The 9237-nt window shown below is 48.2% G+C and overlaps 1 pseudogene; it reads left to right on the top strand.

The window, feature by feature from the left end:
- Positions 1-1591: 1591 nt before the first annotated feature.
- LOC105495199 (BRCA2 and CDKN1A-interacting protein pseudogene) lies at positions 1592-2681 on the top strand (annotated as a pseudogene).
- Positions 2682-9237: the final 6556 nt, after the last annotated feature.

Genomic DNA, 9237 nt, shown 5'->3' on the forward strand with positions numbered 1-9237 from the left:
GTACTATCTTTACAACTTTTCTGTAACTCTAAATGTTTTTCAGGATAAAATGTTTATTAAACAAAAAAAGCTAGCATTCGCAGTGATGAAATGTGTTTGTCTTTAGACAGGTCAAAGGGGAATTGGCCAAATCCCTTGCTGATGAGGAGGTCATCTCAAAATCAAAAATCCTTCGCTCTCCCAGGTGACAAGTGGGGTAATAGTTGTTGTTCATAGGGTTATGTCAAAGACTAAATGAAATAAAACATGTAAAGGGCTTGGCATAGAGCAAGGAACATGGCAAGCATTCAGTAATCATAAGCTGCTGTTGTTGTTTAGTAAAACCACTTCACTAACAGTATCCCATGATGCCACATCAGCTGGTGTGAGGAGTTTAGAGCTCTGCCAGCCCACTGTGGTTTTGCTCGAATGCACTCTCAAATGTATGAGTTCTCTGTTGCTGAATAACAATATTACCATTAACTTAGTGTGCTTTTTTGCTTGCTTGTTTTTGAGACAGAGTCTTGCTTTGTCGTCCAGGCTAGAGTACAGTGGCACAATCTCAGCTCACTGCAACCTCTACCTCCTGCGTTTAAGCGATTCTCATGCCTCAGCCTCCCAAGTAGCTGGGACTACAGGCACCTGCCACCACGCCTGGCTAATTTTTTTTTTTTTTTTTTTTTAGTAGAGACGAGGTTTCACCATGTTAGCCAGGATGGTCTCGATCTCCAGACCTTGTGATCAGCCTGCCTTGGCCTCCCAAAGTGCTGGGATTACAGGTATCAGCCACTGTGCCCAGGCAATTTAGTGCTTTTAAAACACATTTATGGCCAGGCACAGTGACTCACACTTGTAATCCCAGCACTTTGGGAGGCTGAGGCAGGTGGATCGCTTGAAGTCAGGAGTTCGAGACCAGCCTGGCCAACATGATGAAACCCCATCTCTACTAAAATATAAAAAATTAACCAGGCGTGGTGATACACGCCTGTAATCCCAGCTACTCAGGAGGCTGAGGCATGAGAATCACTTGAACCCAAAAGGTAGAGGTTGCAGTGAGCTGAGATTATGCCATGGCACTCCAGCCTGGGCAACAAAGTGAAACTCTATCTCAAAAAAATAAAACTATATAAATTAAAAACATTTATTATCTCACAGTTTCTGTGGGTCTGGAGTCTGGGCATGGTTTACCTGAGTCCTATGCAAAGCTGCAATTGACATGTCAGCCAAGGTCAAGGTCTCATCTGAAGGACCAACTGGGGAAGAATTCACTTCCAAGCTCATGTGGTTGTTGGCAGGGCTGAAGTCTTTTATAGTGCAACATCTCTCACACCAAATGTGTAGGGGTTTTTTTTCCATACCACAATAACCAGTTCTCCAACTCTCCAGATCCCAAGTAGGTGTCCAGTGATTCAATTCAAGTCTGACACTAACTACTGGGAGTTAACATCTGTCCCCACAGGTTAAGGGCTCGGTCTGGCAAGACTGCTTCCATTCAGGCACCAATTGCAAGTCCTGGGCTTCCTGTACTTCTGACCAACAAGCTATAAATCAGGAGTTCCCATGACCACCTCTCTATAATTTGCTAGAAAGACTCACAGAGGTGAGCAGTAACATGGCATCCAGGTCTAAGCGGCGGGCCATGGAAAGTGGGGTTCCGCAGTCACCAGACCCCCTAGTCCAGTGTGATGACAAAGAGGAAGATGAAGTCGAGGATGAGGATGAAAACAATGACGACAGTGATGAGGAAGAGGATGAAGAGGATGACGTCACTGACGAGAAAGTGAATATTGAATTTGAAGCTTACTCCCCATCAGATAATGATTATGATGGAATTAAGAAATTACTGCAGAAGCTTTTTCTAAAGGATCCTGTGAACACTGCAGAACTAACAGATCTCTTAATTCAACAGAACCATATTGTGAGTGTGATTAAGCAAACGGATGTTTCAGAAGACAGCGAATACGATGTGGATGAAGATGAGGTTTTTGGTTTCATAAGCCTTTTAAATTTAACTGAAAGAAAGGGTACCCAGTGTGCTGAACAAATTCAAGAGTTGATTCTAAGCTTCTGTGAGAAGAACCGTGAAAAGAGCATGGTTGAACAGCTGGACAAGTTTTTAAATGACACCACCAAGCCTGTGGGCCTTCTCCTAAGTGAAAGATTCATTAATATCCCTCCACAGATCGCTCTGCCCATGTACCAGCAGCTTCAGAAAGAACTGGCAGAGGCACACAGAACCAATAAACCATGTGGGAAGTGCTACTTTTACCTTCTGATTAGTAAGACATTTGTGGAAGCAGGAAAAAACAATTCCAAAAAAGAAACCTAGCAACAAAAAGAAAGCTGCATTCACGTTTGCAAATGCAGAGGAAGAACTTTTCTATGAGAAGGCAATTCTGAAGTTCAACTACTCAGTGCAGGAGGAGAGCGACACTTGTCTGGGAGGCAAATGGTCTTTTGATGACATACCGATGACACCCTTGCAAACTGTGATGTTAATTCCAGGCGACAAGATGAATGAAATCATGGATAAACTGAAAGAATATCTATCTATTTAACCCATTTCCAATGGACAGTGATGGGCCCGTTTTTGTAACATTACCAGAAAACTCAGTGGAGATTTACTGAAAAACTCATGACTTTATTCAGATTAAGGTCCTCTACAAAAAGTAGGATTCTGTCTCATGTGTCTGTGACACATTTACAAAATATCAGTTTTTTAAAATTTTGGTCAAATTATGAGTGGTTGATTTAAAAACTTTTCCAAGAAGAAGAAAAACATGGAGTAGAATTTAAAGAACTCAATTAAAAACTTCTATTTTTTATTAAAAAAATAAAAAAGACTCACAGTACTTAGGAAGGCACTTTACTTACTATTACTGGTTTATTATAAAGAATACAACTCAGCGACAGCCAAATGGAAGAGTTGCATAGGGTAGGGTGTGTCGTGGGAGGGTGCAGAGCCTCCGTGCCCTCTCAGTATACCTCCCTCGCAGCACCTAAATGTGTTCACCAACCCAGATCTCCAAACCTGTTGTTTAGGGTTTTTATGGAGGTCCCATTATGTAGGCATGATTGATCAAATCATTGGCCATTGGTGATAAACTCAATCTCCAGCCCTCCTTTCTTCCCCAGAGCTCTGGGGGATAGGGCTGAAAGTTCCAACCTTCTCATCCTGCCTCAGTCTTTCTGGCAACCAGCCCCAACCCTGAAGCTATCTAGGGAACCCCAACCACCAGTCATCTCATCAGCATGAGATGACATTCATCACTCCAGAGATTCCAAGGGTCTTAAAAGCTCTTACGCCAGGAACCAAGGACCAAGACCAAATATTATAACAGCAGATGCTCCTATCATCCCATCATGCAGGAAATTATAAGCATTTTAGAAGCTCTGAGCCAGGAATCGGAGATGAAGAATAAATGTATTTTTTTAATCTTCATCGTATCACAGCAGTATTCAGTTCTTTGTAGGTTGTCTTGCTAGTATTGGCTGTAGACCACCCTCAGTTCCTTGCCAAACGGGCCTCTCCATGGGGCCGCTTACAGCATAGCGGCTGGCTGCAGCAAGCCAGCCAGGGACAGAGGCCACCAGCAAGAAGGAAGTTACAATCTTACCAAACATCATCCCAGAAGTGACTTCCTGTCACCTTTGCTGGTTAGAAACAAGTCACAGATCCTCCCGAATTCAAGGGGAGGGGATGACACAAGGCATAATAGCAGGAGATAAAAGTAAAAATAAAACTAGGTAAAAATCACTGGGGATCATCTTTTTTTTAATTTTTTGTTTTTGTTTTTGTTTGTTTTGAGACAGGGTCTGTTGCCCAGGCTGGAGTGCCATGGTGTGATCTCAGCTTACTGCAGCCTCAACCTCCTGGGCTCAAGCAATCCTCCCATCTCAGCCTCCTGAGTAGCTAGGACTACAGGCACATGCACCACCACACCCAGCTAATTTTTAAAATTGTTGTAGAGACAGAGTCTTGCTCTGTTGCCCAGGCTGGTCTTGAACTCCTGGGCTCAGGTGATCTTCCCACCTCAGCCTCCCAAAGTGCTGGGATTACAGATGTGAGCCACCATGCCTGTCCCCTAGGGAGGGACCATCTTAGAGTCCTCCGAGCCCAGAAGTGTTGAATCAAGGCCTGGCAGTTGATGAATGCACAGCTGCCTAGTACCATGCGTTAAAGGAAGCTGAAGAGGGGCTGAGGTGTCCAGGGACATAGACAATAGTAGGTACTATTTACTGAGCACCTACTACATGCCAGATACTGTCCTAAGCACTTTGTAAATACTTGCTCATTGGCTCTTTCAACAACTCTTTGAGAAAAGGTTATAAATACCTCCTTAGAGAAAAGGCCCAGTGAGGGTCAGAAAGATTAAGTGACTTGTCCAAGGTCACACAGCAGAGAGGTGGCAGAACTCAGGCTGGGATTCAAGCCCAGGCTGCCTCACATCAAAGTCCTGGCTCTAAACCCTTATGGTGACTTGTCTGTGTCAGCTAGTTGAAAAAAACAAAAAAAGATTTGAATCAATGGCTGCTGAATCTGGACATTTCTCTAAAAATAAAAATAAAGGTCAGTCCCTGTCACATGAGAGAAAGATGAAAGAGTTGGGTGTGTTCAATTGCAGAAGAAAAGGAAAAAGGTCACTTTTGCTGACTTCAGAGCTCTGAGTGGCTGTTGCAGGGAAAAGCAGGGACACTTTTTCTGGATGGCTCAAAGGCAGAAATGGAGGGGCGGGGGCGAGCTCTGGGATCCGAGGGAGAACCGTGGACAGACCCCAGCCCAGGCAGCGTCTTTCCCCTTCGTGTGGAAGGAGAGACTCGAGCTTGTCCTTGCAGCTGAGCAAATATTTCTACTTCCCCGTTGCAGGCTGGAGTCAGCCTCTTCTCCAGCCAGCTCCGCGGGCCTTCAGAGCAGCGGCCTCGGGCCGTGGGGTGGAGGTCAGCTCGGCCACCCTGACCAGATGGGACCAAAGTGATGACTGCCAGGCCCAGGTCAAAGGGCTTTGCTGACATCCTGTCTCCTTCTGAGCCTCATCACCATGACTGCAAGGGGCTGCAGAGTCCCCCTTTCCAGCCCATTCTCCATGCCACTGCTGAGTTGTCTTTCTAGAACTTACACAGACCAGGTCACTCCCCTGCTCAAACCCTTCCATGGCTCCCTACTGCCCTCAGGATACATTTAACCTGGCCCAAAGGCCCCACATGATGTGGCCCTGCTCACCTCTCAGGCCTTGCCTCCAACTGCTTCCCCCAAAAGTCCCATCCCACCTTTCAGCCCTCTGGAATGATATGCTGTTCCCAAGACACCAGATAATTCCAGGCCTCTGGGCTTACTCTGCCTGAGCTGCCCTTCTCCTGACAGTCTCCTACACATCCATCAAGACTCAGTCCAAACATCACCTCCTCTGAGAAGTCTTCCCTGACTCCCTCCTATGGAGTTGCTTCTCCTTCCTGTACCACATTAAACCCAGGTCTCACAAAAGCTCACATTTGGCTGGGAGCAGTGGCTCATGCCTGTAATCCAGAACTTCAGGAGGCTGAAGAGGAAGGATCGTTTGAGCTCAGGAGTTCAAGACCAGCCTGGGCAACATAGTGAGATCCTGTCTCTATATAAAAATTAAAAAAAAAAAAAAAAAAAAAAACAGAAACTCACATTTCCTGAGCACTCACTCGGTGCTTCACATGCATGAGCTCACTCAGTCCTCCCTGCTGTTTCAGTTTCTCACCATCCTTATTTCCCAGATGGAGAGACAGGAACAGAGAGGTTGAGTGCTTTGTTCTAAGACGCACAGCCAGTAAATGGCAAAGCCAGGACAGGAACTATTTGTGTCTGACTCCAGAATCGGTGCTTTTTAAGTTTCATTGTTTATGCGTTTGAATAAAGTAAGCCATGCAAAAGGTAACAAACAAACAAACGCAGGAGTGGCAGAGAGAGAAGAGAGGTGAGGGGAGCGAGGGGAAGAGGAGGGGAAGAGGAGGGGAGGGGAGGGGAGGGGAGGGGAGGGGAGGGGAGGGGAGGTCTCTACCCCCACCCCACACCAGCGACATCAGCCAGAAAACTTTTTTGATGTGTTGAGAAGCTGGGCCCAACGAAGCCCCAGTTGCCCAAACGCCTGTGTAAAGGGTCCACCTTGCAGGGCAGAACAGAATCCCACAGAATCCCGCTGCCCAGGGAGCTCAGCACCACAGCAGGGCAGCTGCCACCTGCTTCTCCATGTTGGCCACAAGGCCAGACGTCCTGAAATGGCCTGGGGCGAGAGCACCAGCGAGGAGTGACTTCTCACACAAATGGAGAGAAGCTTTTTCAAGCTGGGCGTTATCCCACAGAGGAGCGCTGTGCTGGAGGAAGACACCAGCGCCAGGCGGGTCTAGGGGGTCACGCCCAAGAGAGCACAGGGGATCAGATTCCCAGGCATTTCTTAAACGACAAAAAAAAGACCCTTCTTTTTTCTTATGGAATATTCCGCTGAAACCCACTAGGAAAAGCAAAGAGTAACAGTGGCTCGCCTGTGTTGAAGACTCACCACAGGCCAGCACTTGTGAAGCATTTTATAGCATACGTTCCTGGAATCCTCACTGCACCATTCTGAGGTCTCTCCATTCTCTTGTTACCGATAAGGAAACCAAGGTGCAGAGTGATATGTGACTTATCCAAGGTCTTATAGCTCATGCATGGTGGAGATGGGATCCAAGCCCAGGCAACGTGGTCCCAGAGTGCATGCCTCTTAAATGCTGTGCTAGGTAAAGCCACTCTGGTTAAAATAGGTGTGGGAGTAGGGAGGGGAGTGAGCCCTTGTACTCAACTGCCCCAACCCACTCTCAAATCCTGACAGCCCAGGAGGGATCTCTGCAGACACCGCAGTTCGGAAGTCATTGTTGGACGGTTTTATGGCATCTCAAACCCACAAAACTGTTTATACCCTGGTTCTTCTCAGACAAATCCTGTGACTTGACCCACCCAGGTCAGCCTTAAGGTCCGCAGGGCTCAGGCATAGAGATGACTGTGGGTACCAGGAGGGAAGATGATGGCAAGAAGAGTCCAGGCATGGGAGACAGAGAAGCGTGAGGTTCAAGCCCACCACAGCCTGGAATTAGCCAGGCCTCCCTCATCGTCAGCAGCCAAGTCAGCCCTGGCTGACAACAGCAGAGGGGAATGTACTAGAAGGAGCACAGGGGCTCTCTGAACTGACAGGAGGCTGGAGGAGTGAGCTCAGGAGAGGCAGGTCTCAGGGAGGCTCTGGAAGGACTGGAATGAGGGGAGCAGGAAGCTGCCTGTTGTGAGCACTTCTGGGACCTGAGCCCCCAGCCTGGTGCCTGGCTCTGAGTGGCGCTCCGAGAATAGCTGCCGAATGAATAAATCCACGGGCATCTGATGACAGGAAAAGGCCGATTAAGACATTGCTACAACCACCATAACAACAACAACAAATCCCCAACCGTTGTTCCTTTTGACCTTGGATCAGCGCTCAAGATTCAAAGACTTAGCAGAGCACGGGCAGCTGGTCAAGTGGGAGTGTGCGCTGGAATGGGGGTGACGGAGGGGGACTGTGGCTCCCTCTATTCTCACAGAAGGAGAGGAGCGCCTAGAATGACCCCCATCGCCACCATCCCCACCGAGATGGCACACAGAGGGCATGGCCATTTGCCCCAAGGAATCCAGAAGCTGGACTCTGGCAACCAATCCAACAAATGTCTGCTGTAACGGCCTGCTCCTGTTGGTAGTGATAATCACACTGACATTGGCGCTACTGTTTATGGACATGAGGATATCCCAAGACTGTGCCGAGTGCCTCTCTGCATTGTCTTACCAAGTCTTCGTAATAACAGCCTTACAGTTACTACTCCTATTTTATCAGCGAGGAAATTGAGGCTCAGAGAGACAAAGTCACCTGGCTAAGGTCACAGAGCCAGTAAGTGGTATTCACAGAAACCAGACTGTTGAACTCTGAAGAGGGTCTTCCCGATCGTGATCACATGGCTTTCTCCTCTGCCGTGGTGCGGTGTGACCTTCGGAAAGTGAGTCAGACTCTCTGGCCCTCTGTGGCTCTGCTCACCAAGCCATGACTGCCCAGAGGGGAAAATTTTTGTAACATATACAAAGGTGCCCGACGGGCCTGCAATGGTCCCGACCCTGAACCTGAGTTTCTGCCTCTGTAATGACCCACCCATTTTCTCCTACAGAGACACGGTGAGAACACAGTGATATAACCTATGCTAAAGCACATAGTAGGCTGACAGTTCAGGGAGCCAAGCGGGTCATCCACCTGCATCTCCAGCCCTGACATCATGCACATATCAGGTCCAGAGAAGTTAGCATGCACTCAGGACCACCCCCATCAGTGCCTGAGATTTTTCACTCAGCTGTACAGGCTTAGGCAAGTCACTTTCCATCATGGGCCTCAGTTTCCTTATCTGTCACAGGAGGGGGTGGTGGAGGCAATCTCCAAGGGCATGGAAGCACTGACATTGAATTTTAGGCAGTAAAATACCCGTGCTCACCTCCGGAAGGCATTTCATGCAGGCCTCACGGTGTCCTTAGAACGGGCCAAATGAATGCTGTAAATTTCCCCTCCTCCGAGGACCTCTCTCCTTCCACACCCTCCTTCTTGACGGCTCACACTTTCTCTGCTTTCAGAGAGATGTTTTTCAAACAGCCCACGTGGGGGCCCAAGCAACAGCCGCGTGCAGAAGCCCAGCCCCGGCGGTAATCCCGGGTGGAAAGTGAGCGGGAAGAAACGTGCGGGATGAAGGTGCCAGGGAAGAGGTCTTGTCCCTGATTTCCCAGTGGCCAGTGTGGGGTGGAGGCCAAGGACCAGGCCTGCGGGAAGTCCAGTGGGTCCTCTGAGAGGGCATCACTGGGACTATTCATAGCCCAGGATCCTCACCGGAATCTGGCAGGCAGGGCCAGGCACCCGCAGGGATCTTGCCTGTTTGTGGCACAAATGCGAGTTAGGTTGTTTACGTTGTTCTTCCTTCCACTGCCTCACTTAGCCTCAGACCAAATACCAACCATCCTGGAGCCTGAATAGATGTCCAAGACTCAGAATATGGTCTGTGTGCTACACGTAATAAAATGAGAACTGGATTTGGAGTGAAGGATATAACCATGGGATTTGGCAAGACACTGAAGAGGCTTGCTGTGTGTGGTTGTTAAGGTTGTGCACTGAACAAATACACCTGAGTGATGAAGTGAATGGGGCTAAAATCTACCCTGTGCTCTGCTCTCTAAGCCATGATTGCCCAGAGGGGCATAGTTTT

Source organism: Macaca nemestrina, chromosome 1 (genome assembly GCF_043159975.1).
Source record: "Macaca nemestrina isolate mMacNem1 chromosome 1, mMacNem.hap1, whole genome shotgun sequence".
In the NCBI taxonomy this organism is placed as follows: domain Eukaryota; kingdom Metazoa; phylum Chordata; class Mammalia; order Primates; family Cercopithecidae; genus Macaca; species Macaca nemestrina.